Raw genomic sequence first — 16,923 nt, forward strand, 5'->3', positions numbered from 1 at the left:
TGGCAATAGTAAGGGATTCTGACTCCCGTAGGTGTAAACCCATGATAGCAAGCAACATGTAAAAGAGATCTCGATACGCCAAGGAAAAAACACGAGCTTAGAAGGAGGGAGTCGGGCACAGGAAAAAGTACCGTAAGCTCGGACCTAGAAACCGGACCATAATGAGACTATTCCAGCGACCGCCTGACAAAGATGCCAAGTATACGTAACTGAATTCCAAGTGTGAATATATTTTGAAAGAAGTCTATCATCTCAAATTACTTCCCATTTCGAGGCATCCAAAAGGAGCCCACGTCATGATGGGAAAAGACGGGAATGCATGGTATGCATACTACAAACTTCATGGTCATCACACGGAAGATTGTCATCAACTCAAAAGAGAAATTGAGATCTTAATTCAAAGAGGTAGTTTGTTGGCCTATGTGAAAGACGTTAGAAGGCATCCAAGAAAGAGAAGTCATTCTAGGGGGATATCAGCTCAAAAAAACCTCTGCAAAAAAAGGAATAACACGGATGAGGACCACGAAGACTGGGAGACCTCTCATACCTTGAATACCATTAGTGGAGGATTCGTAGGAGGAGGAGGGACCAGTTCATCCAGGAAAATATATGTCAAATCAGTGATGTATATCAGATAGAATCCGCTTTTAGTGGAAGATGAAAGACTGCTCGTAATCAGCTTTTTAAAAAGAGATGTCGAAGGGGTATTGGCCCACGAGAGTGACCTAACAGTAATTAAAGTATGAATTCATGACTTAAATGTAAAGCGAGTCTTGGTATATCAAATATTAAGCCCAGAGCCGATAAGCTATCATGCAAAGGTCGGGAATTTCCACATAACCGGTTGCGACCAGGCTAAGTTAATTAAAACCTCTAGCCTAACTGAAGTCCAAGCTACTTGAAGTTTATGGCTTAGTCGGCTATGATCGAGCTAAGTTAATTAAAAACCTCTGGCCTAACTAAAGTCTAAGCTACTTAAAGCCTCTGGCACAATTCACTATGACTGAGCTAAGTTAATTAAAATCCTTTGGCCTAACTAAAGTTCAAGCTACTTGAAGCCTCTGGCATAATCAACTATGATCGAGCTATGTTAATTAAAAACCTCTGGCCTAATTGAAGTCCAAGCTACTTTAAGCCTCTGGCATAATAGTTTGTGATCGAACTAAGTTAATTAAAAACCTTTGGCCTAACTAAAGTCCAAGCCACTTGAAGCCTCTGGCGTAATCGGCTGTGACCGAACTAAGTTAATTAAAAACCTATGGCCAAACTAAAGTCCAAGTTACTTGAAGCCTCTAGCATCATCGACTGCAGCCAGGCAATGTTAACAAAACATCTTGCCTAATTGAAGTCCAAGTCAATAGGAACCTCTGGCAAAATTGGATCGAACTGAATCATAAAGAGGAACCCTAGGTCGGAAGATACTTATCATGGTCGGGGTCTTAGGTTCATGAATTAAACAAATTTTTCGAGTTATACTATCAGTGTGACCATGTCTCATAAAGGTACCAAAAATGGTCTATCAAAGTAGAAATACCTAAATTAATTAACCATAACCTTTCCCTTGGTATGGAAGTGCATTTAGCACTTAAGGCTTCTATAAAAAATCACTTCACAAAACTAATTATAAAGATAAATTATGAAAAGGAGACAACCAGAAATGCAGAACTATACGCGAGATTGTCATAGATGTAACAAATCATAGTAGGATACGGGTATAAAACAGAAAGGAAAAGCGGACAAAATTCTTAAAAACATTACAAAGCGCATCTTAAAGGATGACTAATAAAAACGGGAATAGAAACAAGATTATTCTTCATTATTATCCTCATTAACAGCTTCGTGGTTGGTGTCATCAACACAGTCTTCCTTGGCCAGGTCGTCAGCAGGGAAAGGCTCGGTTTCTTCCATATCCACAAGACGGCCATCCACCACAACTTTGAAAAAATCCAGCTCGGACAAACCAAGCATGGGGTGGAGGCACAAGACTTGAGCCTTTACGCTATCAAGAGTATCATCACCTGCATCAAGGACGTCAATTTGAGATTTCTATAAAGCTTTCTGCAGTTGGTCATTTGATTCCTAAGTTGATTTCATCTCCTTGGATTGCTTGATAACAGTGGACTGCAACTCTTGATTTTTAGCCTCCAACTTTTCCCTCTTTATTTTCTCCACCAACAATTTTTTCTCTAAGCCATATAATTTATCCACCAACATCTTTTGTTATTCCTTAGGCTATTAATCTCTTGGTTGAGCTTGATCTCATTTTGCTCATAGGAGTTGATGTTTTTGTCGACCTATTGTCTTCACCTTGTTGAATGTTTTGGTTTGATCGCTTCCACTAGTCTCTTGCATCAAAGAGGAAATTTCCCAATCGGTTTTGTACACCTCGTCACTCGTCAAATTTTTCATCTTCTTTGGGGAATCTGGACGAGAGTCCTCCGGTGGTGGGATTGTCAAGACTTAGGGCTCATAAATGCGTATGGTTGTTTTACTGGGTGCTACCTTTCTCTTGTTTAGTATACGCGTTTCTAAACCGGACAAGTCCGATTTGGCCGCATATTGTCCAACTCCTATTCTAGCCGCCCGGGCTTCCAACATCAATATTTTTTGCTCTTTCACAAACACGTTATTCTTTATTTCTACAAACAGATTGGAAAAGGATTGGGAAAATAAAATGTAGATCAACAAATAAAGCAAAAAGGAAATAGATGATTATCACCCAAGAAAGGAACGACTTGTTCCTCGGGTAATGGCAATAGATTCTGGATCTTTATCATACGAAGAGAATCTAATATAGCCAAAGACTGGATTTCTAGAGTGTTTAGCTTATCAAAATCAAATCCAGATACCGGAAGTAGGATTCCAGTCCAATAGATAGGAAAACAGAGCGATCCGTCTAACACATACAATACCTGAGGACATCTCAATCCATATCTAACTTGGAGAAACAGGTCTTTAAAGCCTTTATACTTAGTAGTATAAACTTGAAGAAAATTCTTATCGGGAAAGCCACTAATTGTGACCCAAACACATTTCTGAACGCCTCTGTTTTCAAAAAAGGATAAAAATAAGGCTATGATGGGTTCTATGTTTATGGTCTCACAGACTATTTCGAACGCCTTGATAAACCCCCAACTATTAAGGCGGAGTTGGGAAGGGGAAGTTTTCAGGGTTCTTAATAGGTCGGATTCTAAATCAGCAAAAGGTAAATGAATTTTAAAATCCTCTAATACACCAGCATAAAAGTGGAAATATTCATCTTTGACTCCTCTAGGACGGACTATGCAAACATGTTCCCCTGGGATGCATGGCTCTAATATAACATTATCCTCATTTTCGGTAGAGGATATAGTCATCAAAGATCAGAGTTTAGCAATCTCTATTCAATAGAGTTATGATCATATCTTATCACCATTTGATCAAAAAGGTCGATTGTCTCCATCAACAGTTCTACTGATGAACCTGATGAGGAAGATTCGGAATCAGTATTTCTAAAAGAGGCGTTAATATCACTGTAAAACTCCTTTACAATACAATCGAATTCAGCTTGGCCTAGGGCATCCTTACATTCTCTCATGCATAAGTCATAAAGATCTTTCTTTTCTTTGATACATGGGGTTTTTATCGCAATTTACATCATTATCACATTCATGTACAATAGCCATTTCTTAAAGAGAAATAAAAATAGATGAAGAGATAAAAGCAAAAATACTTGATATTTAAGAACGGTTGGAAGCTCAGTAATAGTTTTGAAATAGGGATAAGTTACTTCATGGAGGATTAGCAAAGAAGAGGAGGAGATGGATTTAATAAATGAAAGTCACTCTTTACGATTTTCAAATATGAGACGTTTAATTTCTGAAGAAAATCAATTCCCCATAAAAATTATCTTTACAGAATAAAAAGAAAATATGGAAAAGATTTGTCTCCCTTTGCAATGATGGCCTACACCACTAGTTCAGGTCTATAAAATAGACAACAACATGTTAGGTCCGAGTTGTACCTTGACCCTATAATGAATAAAAAATGTTTCGGGCTTCTTTTGTCTGAAAATTTCTCCCTTTTAGACCTCATGCTCGTGGGGCTTATGTACATCCTAAAAATTTATGTTAACCAGTCGACATGTAAAATCAGAGGAAGTAGACGATGAAGTAGGAATGGTTCGATAGAAGTCTGAGCTGGAAAACGGACCTACGAAGTCATTATATTGTCGGGTTAAGGGTTCTGATGGACCGATGTGGAAAGTCTTTTATCTCCGGGTATAGGACCCAGATGAAGCGAGAGAATATTTAGACGAAGGGTCCCTATCTGGAAACGATTTCGTAAAGTGAAAGGTCATAGCGTCTCCATAATGGTAGGGGGTTACATAAGCTGAGAAAAAAATTTGTTATGTGATGATTATGGAAGACGACAGACATTATTTCAAGTTCCCTTAATGAGGAATATGAAGAAGTACCCCTTTAAGGGCCATTGATGGTTGGAGGAGTATAAAAGGAGATTTCCTCCATGAGGAAAGGGATAAATAATAACTACCCGAGAATTTTTTTTACAAACTCTTAACCGATCATTTGTGGATCTCCCTGACTTGCATCGGGGAAGTTAACCTTTTAGTGTTTTTTAGCAAGAACAATGATAAAACCCTAATGTGGCAATAAAAGTAAGTGTGTTTCAAAAGAGCAAGGAAGTTCGAGAGGATTTCACACATGTTTGATCATCATACATCATATTAGAGTGGGAGTAGGTTTTCGTCTAGAGAGAATGTTGTAATAAGAATGTAGCTCGTATGTACTTCTAGACTATTCAGTCTAGAGAGAGTATTATAGTACATATTTATCTCACATGTACTCCTAGATTAGAGTTTAGTGAGAGTGTTGTAGTACGGATGTAGGTCTCGTGTACTCCTAAACTATTGAGTTTAGTTAGAGTATTGTAGTACGTGACATATCTCACATGTACTCCTAAACTATAGAACTTGGGAAGGGTGTTATGGTACAAAATATAGCTCACATATACTTACAGAAGATATCATGAGTTCATTTACTTGTACCACATGCATACGTAGTAAAGGATAAAACGCATTGCATAAGCATTCATGTGTACGTTATGTAATGTCACATGATTCTGTGTAATAGTGAATGAATTAGTATAATGTCATATGATTGGATGTTATGAGTTGTGCTACCCCTTTGATGTTATTATACCTTTTAAATTGTAGAATGTGTTCTCACCCCTTTATTTATGTGTTTCCATGGTATCAATCCATATGCAGGATATCATCAGGTTGATACTAAGGAACAATTGCATAGCTATAAGGTTATTGAGGGTGGTGTAAAAGACCAATTTACTAGACTTCGTTTGTGTTTGTGTATGCGGACATGTTAAGTCAGTTAGTGTGTTTAAGATGTAATAAGGATCTGGTATTTTGACAACAGGGCCAGGATTCACTTTTAAATTGTTATGTTTGGTAATGTTTGAACAAATACTCGTGCATGAGAATATTCATGTTATTTGAATTAATGTGATGCCCTATTTTATTATATTAAATAAATATTTGGCAAATCATGCTATAAAAAAAGAATTTAGGGTTTAAAGTGTCACACGGGGGAGGACCAGGTTCTAAGTTATAGATATTTGTATATGCTTTTTGCTTAACAAGAGTAACTAAGTCTAAGTGATCCATGGAATTGTTCATACTATCAAAATAAGTCTCGAAGTATTTAATGTTTTATCTTAAAGAAAGCAAATTGAAATTGTTCGCTTAGTTTGGATTGTTTTGAGTTTTATGGAGATGGAAGAAAAACATCAGAGTTGGCTTACCCTCGTAGTACTCACACCAATGTTAGAAAAATTTAACAAATTCCTAGTTCACTGAATGTAGTTATGAAAGGGGAAATCAATAAATGTTTCAATACACTGACTTCTAATTTGTTGAAAGGGAGTTGATAGCATATGACAGATAACACACATTCATGAATAGGGATATCACACCCATCATATTGGATACATAAACTTTTATTTCCATGTGGGGGAAACACATGCCAATAAGTTGAAGGGCCCATGTTAGTCCAAGATTGGTCAAATACATTTTCACGAACAAAAACGGAAACAACCCCCACTATGTCTGGATCCACCCAGTCGCCTAAAATATCCTTACTAATCTTCTTGGTCGAGGTTCACATACACTTCATGATTAAAATATGTTATGAAAGAAAATAGAATACAAGTCAATATGGAAAGTAAGCAAGCTCAAACATTTCTCCCTTAAGAGAAAAACGCCAACAACAAAGGAAATTTCTAAGGAAAAGAAGATAAGAGGTCAAATTCTCACTATCTTAGAAACCCTAGAAAAAGGGAATAAGATCAAAGGAAGCAGAAAAACTTTTTTGCATGTTGTTAACAATAGGAAAAATATAAATGACACTTCTAAAGCCCTTTCATACCCTATTCGAACATTGAGGATAATTCGAACCACTGCTCACCACCAATGGTTAAGATTTCCTAAAAACTGTTCAAAAAAACACTCAAGTACTCTAAAGAAAAAGAAACATCATTACTGACTAGTGTAGGAGATGTGTCAGTCATTCCCAACAAAATGTTACCTCTTGTGAGAAAGGAATCTAACGTGCCTATTCCAAAGAATGAAAATGTCCCACCGAAGGCTTCCACGTCCACAGATTTTGTGGCTGAGTAATGATACATGTCACAAACCTTGCTCTGCAAAGTAGAAACAAATGTTTGGGAGCAACTGTTATGGGTCGTCTAGAAGGAATCAAAAGACAAAACCCTAATAATGAATCAACAAAGCCTTTAGTATAAAACATGTAGACTCTTTTCTCCTATTGAGCAGGTAATCCCCCACGCGAGCATCAAGCTAATTGTCCATATAAATCCAAAAACATAATGCATCCCACCCTTACCATGCATGTTCAGTTGATAATCACTTCTCCTATTTAAAGATGAAAGCATGCAAATTCTCATGTATTCAAATCTTATCTCATTCAAACTCCACTTTTCACTCTCATATTGACTTAAGTGTTGGAGTGCTAACCTTGGAGGTTAGTCGTTTCTCCACTGCATCGGAAGCTCTAAACCAGCGCAACAAGCTTTGCATCCTCAATTTTGATCACCTCTAGTTCCATTGTGGAACACAAACTAAGTAAATATACAAACTTGACTTGAAATTTACAACAACAAAATAAAGAGAAAAACATAAATATATTCCTTGAATAATAGGTCTGGAAAAATATACATCTACTATTTGAAGATATTGTCATATGTGATTTACATGGGTTAATTTGCAACCACAACACTTCAATCGTAAACTTTCTCTTTCCCATGCACTCATAAAAAAAAGCATATGGCGATAATAAAATACGAGACATTGATAGATAAATGAATTGAATGAGTGGGTATAATATGAAAATATGTGAGTGTGAGAAAAAAAAGATGAAGAGATGGAGTGGGTGGATGATGAAGGACACAATGGTGAATATGAGTGAAAACGTTTACCATTGGTGAAAGTGAAAACGGCTAAGGCTTTTTGGTGGGTGAGAGAAATGGATGATAGAAAGAGTTAATAGTTAGTGTAGATCGGGTTAGTTTATTTAATAAAAAATAATTCAAAAAGTGGCCTAGGAAAAAACAACTAAAAAATATTAATATCAGGTGAATTCAAATTTAGACGGTTCAATTCCTATCCACCACAAACCGAATCCAAGTGAAATGGAATGGGCTATCCGCATAACCCACCCAACTATTTAGAACCTGTCATTTCCTTTTATTTGAAGGCATTATTTTTTCGACCCTTATGGTTGCTCCCTCGGCTCCGTGAAAAGTCACAATTGATGGACGCACCTTTTTCGCACACGCTTCAGATGGAATTATTGAGAAACCCTTATTCTATTAAAATTTAGTCTGAAAATGCATCTTTGTATGCATAAAAGGTTAATCCGGAGATGCGTCTCCGTAACACCCTTAGTTCAATATCGGTGAGTTTTTTTAAGATCCATCTCCGAAATATGCTCTGTTAATTCAAACCAGAAACAACCAGGAATGATGGCAGAATTGAAAAACAATCTAAATTAACATCAAATTAAACATTGCATAGATAATTGTTAACGTTAACATAGTGATCCTATGTCGCGCAAGGATAAAAAACAAGTATTTAAAAACTGTAGTTTAGGGAAGCGACGCTCGAGAGTCGTATCACAAGGACTCTTGGATTGATTTTTACCAACTAAAAGAACAATGAGGAGTTTCAGTTTTGATTAAGATTAAGAATTATGTTCTTAATCTTAAGATTAATATCCCTAAGTGAATCATTTATTCCTGTTCGATCACAATATCAATCAACAAGCGCTAACGATATTAAAAGAATTATGTTCTTGTTTGCCCAATTAAACAATCAGTTAGAGATAAAGCGAGTTAACAAATAAGTTGAGTTAAACGCAATTAAAATTGGGGAACATATATCAATAGAACCAAACAAAACTATTCTATGGCAAATCAGATAAGAAAACGATAATCATACAACAGAATTGAAGGTAATAGAAATTATATTGCAAAGTTATAATAATCTAAAGGTTGTGGAACCTGAATACAGCAGATCAACTTCAAAGTGGTTTAGTTCTCCATGAAATCTTAGTGGCCGTCTAATTTCGTGTATAGTGAATAGGATAGTGAACAGTACCACGAATGACTTAGGTTGAACAAAACAAGGAATTCAGGTTCTAATTCCAACCGCGTCGGAAAACATAAAAACTGGCTCAAGACTAATTATTTTCTAAACTCTGAAACTAAAGCGATTTATTCGAGTCTTCTACACTCCAAATCTAATTTTTACTTCAAAATGAAACATTTAGTTTATCCTCTCAGCTTTTCAACGCCTAGTAGAACGCATTAATCTGATTCTCATAGCCCAAGTTATAACCTGCAAAGCGAGAGGGTATAAATAGTTGTTTATTCAGAAAATACCATACGAAATTAAAATAAATGTAACAATAAACTAAGATAAGGAAACACACTAAAATAATAGAAATAACAAAAGACACTCTATAATTATTGCAACATAATAGTGAAAGAATATGCATGAAAATGCACTGCTCACATAGATTTAACATTACATGTCATTACAAACGAGTGGTTCACGACGTTGCAACATCCTTATAATATATTTGGTGGATATTGCAATAGTCACGTCCATTTTATTCGAACCATTTGTTGAGTAACGATAAAATATATTCCATGTAATCTTTAAATCATCATTCATATTCTGTTTAAGAATGGTGAATCATAGCTTTCCTTTGTTGTCAATCGAGAGTGAACGATACTCGAGTTTGGTAACTCACCAATTTTCTGGATATTGCAGGGGAGTATTCAATTTAGATTTCAGATCGACGAGAAGTATGTCTTAGGAGACCCTAAATTGAAGTGATGAACTCTCACCATTGAAATGCACAAAGGCGGGATGGGGATATGTATTCATTCTGGTTTTTGTAAAGAAAATGGAATAGGAACCTCTATTTATACAAGTGGTAGATCAAGTTGGACCATAGAAACTATATCCTTTCATCATGACATATTTCAGATATATATATTTACATAAATGCACATACATATAGTCCAATGTTTTGTTTTTTTAATTAAAAGGTGTGTCCGAATATGCATCTCCGAACTCTATCATAAGCACTTGCTATAATATGTCCCATTTCCGGGAAGAGCGTCCATTTATCAAATGGTGTCAGACCACTAAGACAAGGAACAAGAGCATTGAGAATTGCATCGTAATTTTCTTTTTTCCCGTATAGCTCTGTGTATGATTTCCTATGTGTCATCATCTCTTGTATAAGCTGAAGGCGGACTAGTTTGTGGTCCTCATCTCTTTACCCAACAAACCCGAAACAACTCGAAAACCACAATTGTCGTCACCTTTAACATCTACAATCCACTCAATGTATTTGTGTATAAAAAGCGATATCTCTTCAAGGTGGATGAATTTTGGTAACGATGGTGGATGAGATGGTTTGCTAATGCGAGCACCCTTAAAAACACTTTTTGGGATTTTGCAGTCAGAGAATCCAGAAAATATGAGTCGACATGTTCAAAGTATGAAGGAGATTGTCTTATGGAGTTGGCACTTTGTGTCATTTTGATCTTTTTAGGTGAACCATTTGTTTTAACTGGTTTCGACGATGGTTTCAAATTTGTTGTTTCTGGATGGACAATCTTCCTCAGTTGCTATTTGATGTGCAATTTCATGATGTCATCAGCTTTCATGTATATCTCTTGGATCATTTCTCACTGGGTCATGATAGATATGTTTGATTTATCATTCTTCATCACATTATCATCATCAAAATGGAGCATTTACAGGTGAGTAAAAAATTCATCCATAAGTATTGGTTTTCCAAGCTTCATCTTCTTTGGAATTAAACAAGCACATGGAATATCGTACATCTTCCGAAGTGTACATCCACGCTTTGAGTTATCTGAACCTATTTTATCTGCTCACTTGACTTCGTGAAAAATAAAATTCAATGTCGCACGAGACACATTGCCAACCAACTGTGTATAAAGGATTTTTATTTGAATCGGTGTTCTAACACAATAATGATGGTGAGAAAAACAAGAAAGGGGGGGTTTGAATTGTTTTGGAAAATAAGCGCTTTTAAAAATAAAAACCACACAAGGAATTTATACTGGTTCGCTTATAACACAAAGCTACTCCAGTCCACCCGGCCAAGGTGATTTCGCCTTCAACAAGGACTTATTCCACTAATCTTGAAAGATTGTTTACAACCAACGTCTAAGAGAAAGATCTCTTAGTCTTCTCAAGTATACAGACTGCGCAGAGTCACTTGAGGAAATAAAACAATAGACAAAAAGCTATGTAATCTAGAGTGCTTCTATGATAAGCAAATATTACACAAGTAAGAACAAGAAGATGTTTCACTTTCTAAGCAAAAGCTTTGTGAAAGATGAGAGAGAGAGATAGATTGAATGTTTCAGTATTCTTGCGCGCCTATCAATGTTGATTGTTGTCCTTTATATAGGAGTGAAAAGACCGTTGAGAAAGATGGCAGATAATTTGTCTTGAATGTAGATTAATGCCATAACTCCTATTGTTTCTTGCCAAAACAGCTTTGTCTCCCTGAATAACTTCTTTCCAAATATAGTTCCTTTTCATTTGAATTTTAAGTTTACGTTACTCTTTCTGCTTTAGGAAATCCATTATTAAAGTCTACGTGACTCTGAGAATCTTGGAATCTTGCTGAGGGATTCGGAGCTTCTGATGTTGATCTCATAGATGTTCTGATGATGTCTTTAGATGACGCTTAGAGCTTCTGGAATGACATGCCGTTGTTCAGAGTCAGAACTTCTAGAGTGCACTTCTTACTCAGATGCTTCGGATATTATGCTGATTTGCTCAGGCTCAGAACTTCTTGAGCGCGTTAATACTTCAGATGCTTCTGATCTTCTGATAATTTGTATCTGATATGATTCTGTATCTGATGACGTCATCAGATCTCTTCCTTCTTTTCTTAGAATCCTGCACACCTAGAAGCTTTTCGTTAGGGTGCCATTTTTTGTTTCATCCTTTGTTATCATCAAAATCATGGAATCTGTTGAAGAACAATTTTTGTTCTTACAATCTCCCCTTTTTGATGATGACAAAACAAACTCAATTAGCAGATGAAACATTAAGAAATATCAGATTGAGAGCTCCCCCTGAGATGAGCTAGGGAGTTCAGAAGTTCTTACCAGAGCTTCCAAGCAATGAAGTTTCGATACCTTCTGCAATTTCTTAAGTCCAAAGTTAGATGAATAATTTATTTTTAAGAAAAGTATGTTGCAGGGTGCTTAAGGTTTTAGACAATTTTTCATCAGAGCTATATTTGATTTCTCCCCCTTTTTGTTAGAATCAAAAAGACTTAGCAAAAGGATAATTAAGAAGAACAACAAAACATTATATTCAGATAAAGAGCAACAGAGACAATGGCAATAAAAAAACAGACAAGCAAACATCAGAAACAAGGAAAGCAGAGCAACAAGCAAATAATCTTAAGTGCCTAAGGGTTGGGAGGCGGAGGCATTCTCTGAAGCAGTTGAGCCAGCATGTTCTGAATGTTGTCGTTGACGGTGTCCTGTTTATCCATTCTGGCACGGAGTTCCTTCTAGTCTTTCTTCAGTTCTTCAAGCGTCTAGAGAACCATAGGAACAATAGAGGAGGACTCCCCCTGAGTCAGAGCCTGCTGTGCTTCAGCAGCGTCCTTCGCTTCAGCTTCAGCAGCAGCAGCAACATCGGCCAGAGCTTTGGCTTCAGCTTCCTTTGCTCTTTGGATTTCTGCTTGACGAGCTCTTTCTTCCTCTTGCCTCCTGGCTTCTTCTTCAGCTTCTCTGGCAAGTCTCTCCTGTAGTCTTGCCTCAGCATCTCTGATGAAGTCGTTTCTGACTTGCTCAGAGATGTGCTTCAGTTTGAAAGCCTCAGAGGTCATCCAACCAATGACTCTGTTCCAGTGTGTCCTTACAGAATCAGGATCATCACTGATGCCAGAGTTAATGGTCAGAGACTTGACCTTTTGTGCTGAAGCCCCTACGAACAGCATGATGGCTTCCTCAAGGGTAGGCATGGAAAGGTCAGGTTTAGAGGTTTGAGGTGGAGAGGTTGGAGGGCTGAGGTTTAGTGTTTGAGGTTCAGGTTCAGCGAAAGTGTTTGGAGGGGTGATATCAGAGGTGTGGAGGTCAGAGGGTTGAGCTTCAGAGGGTGTGTTTGTTGGTTGCTGTGTGGGTGGTGAAGTTACTTCAGGTTCTGGTGGAGGTTGTTGTGGTTGTTGTGTGTTATGGTTTAGAGAATTGAGGTGGGCTATAGTGGGAGAAGGAGGATCAGATGGTTCTGGGTCAGAGGAGAGAATGAAGTAGGGAGGTGATTCTGGAGCTGTGGAAGATGAAGTGGTTTGGTTCATTTCTTCAGCTTCAGATATAGGTAGGGTTGTACGGGCCAGATTAAATTTAAGTTGTGGGGATCTGGTTGTAGAAGGTGGGGCGTCAGATGATGTGTAGATGGGTTTGGGTAGAGGTGTTGAGGAAGGAGTAGAGGAAACCAACAGAGGTTCAGAGGGAATAGAGGGAGCAGACTTACCAGTAGTTACTTGCAGAGGCGCTGGTGATCTTGTTTCAGAAGTTTCTCCTAGCCTTGCTTTCTTTGCCTTTGAAGACTTATTTTCAGAGGGACCTCTTTTGAACTTGACGAAGTCTTCTTCTGAATCTAGAGCATCGTCTAGTCTGAATTCAGAGATGTCAACTCCTTCATCCTTCAGACGCTGGAGATAGAGGAGAATTGCCTCTCTGGGTTCATTCTTGTAGAACCTTGCAAGACCGTGTGGCAGCTTCCTCTGATTTTTCAAGGCGTCCCAGGAGGTGTCCAACGTGGGTTTGAATTGAATCTTCTTCAGAATTCCCATGCTCTTCAGATTTCTGGCGTTCAGAGGCCTTCCAGTATCTATCGCCAGATCTTCCATAAGCTTGTTCTTCTCCAAATGATCTACAAGCCCATTTTCGATCAACACATCAGACAGAAGTCTTCCCAGAGGGATGTAGGTTCTGGGTTTCATGTTGTTTCTGGTCTCCCGTACAGAGTCTCTGAGATACTTGAAGAGTAGTGCTGGGAGGCAGAGCTTCAAACCCTTGTGAATGCAATACAGAATGCACTTCTGATCTGTATTGATGTAGTCAGAGGAGTTTGATGCTGGGCGGTGATGAATGGTTCCCAGAATGATCTTGAGCCATACTCTGAGGTTCTGATGAAGTTCTTTGTTCTTTGATGGATTGCCTTCAGTGTTGAGTTTGAAGATGGTGGGATTGATTTCCTGAGCAATGCGCCTTGACCTAGGATTGATGTTGTAGATCCTTCTTCCTCCATCTTTCTCCATGTTCAGTAAAGAAGCAATTGACTTTTCAGTAATCACTATCTTGACCCCCAACACGTAGGAGACGATGAAATGATCATCAGCGTCAGCGAATCTCCAGAATTCTTTGATGAGGTTTGGGTAAACAGGGCCATAGAGCCGTTGGAAGTAGTTTTCCCAACCTTGTTGACGGAGTTCTTCAGTAAGATCTACTCCATTTCTCTTCATGTTGTTGAAGTCTACCAGAGATTCACATAAAACTTCCAGTCCCTCAAAGGGAGTTGCCAGGTTGATATGAGGCTCACGATCAAGAACATGGGGTTCCTTGTACACTGGAGTGAAGGTTACGCCTGTAACCACTGGAGTGGGAATGCTTGAGCTTTGGACTGCGTTGCTGGATTCCATTTGTTGTGAGAGATTGAAAATTGATTGCTGTTGAGCATCCATTGTTGAAGAGTATGAGTGAAGATGAACTGCTTGCAGAAATGCTTCAGAGAAGGTTTGAGAGTGAGTGAGAGTGAAAAGTGTGTGAAGTGTGAGAGAAGTGTTTAAATACCCTACACAAAACACATGCAAAACGACACACCATTCAACATTAGCACAAAAACCAAGTTAGCACGCTTGGGGGAGAAATGATTAAGGCTCATTAATGAATGTCTAATCCCAACAGTATGCACACTGCTCGAGGAGATCTCAAACGTCTTCCCTTTGAATTTCTTCTGGACAGCTGTCTAGAAGTTCCAAGGTTAGACGCAATTCACTCCACGTGTTTGCTTTATCTGATCTTCAGGAATACCAAACGAATGGATCCTAGAGATTTCTAACTCAGATATCTTCTTAACTTGGTAGAAGTATCAGAGTCAGAAACAGAAGCTCATTTGTTTATGTCAGAGTCTCATTTTACATCATTCAGAGGCACAGTTTATTCAGGGCAATTTTGAATGTTCAGATTTTCTAAGATAAAAAGAAATCTATCTTCAGCTAAAGGCTTAGTAAAGATATCTGCCCATTGATGATCTGTATCAATGAACTTCAATGTTACTATCCCTTTCTGAACATAGTCTCTGATAAAATGATGTTTGATTTCAATGTGCTTAGCTCTGGAGTGTAAAATGGGACTCTTACTTAGACAAATGGCAGCAGTATTATCACAGAAGATAGGAATGTTACTCTCGAAGATTTGTAGATCTTCTAACTGATTCTTCATCCAGAGCATCTGAGTTGTGCACAGTGATGCTGAGATGTATTCTGCTTCTGCAGTTGATAGAGCGATAGTTGACTGTCTTTTGCTGGCCCAGGATATCAGATTGCTTCCTAGGAGCTGACAGTTTCCAGATGTGCTTTTTTGCTCCAATCTATCTCCTGCATAATCTGCATCACAATAACCCGAAAGTCTATACTCTGATGTTTTCTCATACATCAGGCCCAGGTTAGGAGTTCCTTTTAGATATTTGAGAACTCTCTATACTGCTGTTAAGTGAGTCTCTCTAGGATCTGATTGGAATCTGGCACATAGACAGACACTAAAGAGAATATCAGGTCGAGTAGCAGTCAGATAGAGAAGAGAGCCTATCATACCACGATAGAGCTTCTGACAAATCTTTTTACTGACTTCTTCCTTTTCAAGAATGCATGTAGGATGCATGGGAGTCTTTGCAGAGTTGCATTCGACCATGTCAAATTTCTTCAGAACATCTTTAATGTATTTGCTTTGATGAACGTACGTGACTTCTGAAGTTTGGTTAATTTGAATTCCCAGAAAGAACTTTAGTTCTTGCATTAGGCTCATTTCAAATTCCGCCTGCATTAACTTAGAAAATTCTTGACAAACAGATGCGTTAGCAAAACCAAAAATAATATCATCAACATATATCTGACATATCATGAGATCATTGTTAAGGTTCTTACAGAAGAGTGTGGAGTCAACTTTCCCTCTGATAAAGTTATGTTCCAGAAGAAAATTACTTAGCCGTTCATACCAAGCTTTGGGAGCTTGTTTAAGTCCATATAAAGATTTTTTAAGTTTAAAAACATGTTCTGGATGATTTGGATTTTCAAAACCTGGAGGTTGGTTGACATACACTTATTCTGATATATAACCATTAAGGAATGCGCTATTGACATCCATTTGATATAATTTAATAGAATGATTAATGGCAAAAGATACGAGAAGACGAATAGATTCTAACCTTGCGACTGGAGCAAAGGTTTCATTATAGTCAATACCTTCTTGTTGACTGTAACCTTGAGCTACCAGTCGAGCTTTGTTTCTGACGACTTCTCCTTTCTCGTTCAGCTTGTTTCTGAAAACCCATCTGGTTCCGATGACGTGAGTGCCTCTGGGCTTAGGAACAAGATCCCAGACATCATTCTTTGTGAATTGATCTAATTCTTCTTGCATGGCTGAAACCCAGTCGTTATCTTGAAGTGCTTCATCACAGGACGTAGGCTCGATCAGAGAGACTAGTCCCAGAGGAGTATCTTCAGAGGTCCTGAAGGTAGATCTGGTTCTGACAGGTTCGTCCTTGTTGCCCAGAATCAATTCTTCAGATACGTTGATACGACTTTTAGCTTTCTTTGGGATTACTGGGGCGATAATTTCCTCAGAGTTCTGAATGGCAGTTGCTTCTGGAGCTTTATCAGATCCTGCAAGAGTGATTTCTAAATCTGCAAAGTTTTCAACTAGCTTTGACTTTTCAGGGTCAAGCTTATCGTCAAATCTGACATGAATTGATTCTTCCACAATTTTGGTTTCTATATTGTATACTTTGTAGCCTTTAGAGCGTTCTGAGTATCCTAACATAATACCTTTATGTGCTTTGGAATCAAACTTGTTCAGATGATCTTTAGTGTTTAAAATAAAGCAAGAACATCCAAATGGATGGAAATATTAAATGTTTGGTTTTCTTCCTTTACACAGTTCATAGGGAGTCTTTTCAAGAATAGGTCTTATAGAGATTCTATTCTGAATGTAGCACGCTGTATTTACAGCTTCTGCCCAAAAGTGCTTAGCCACATT

Source organism: Lathyrus oleraceus, chromosome 6, assembly GCF_024323335.1.
Source record: "Lathyrus oleraceus cultivar Zhongwan6 chromosome 6, CAAS_Psat_ZW6_1.0, whole genome shotgun sequence".
In the NCBI taxonomy this organism is placed as follows: domain Eukaryota; kingdom Viridiplantae; phylum Streptophyta; class Magnoliopsida; order Fabales; family Fabaceae; genus Lathyrus; species Lathyrus oleraceus.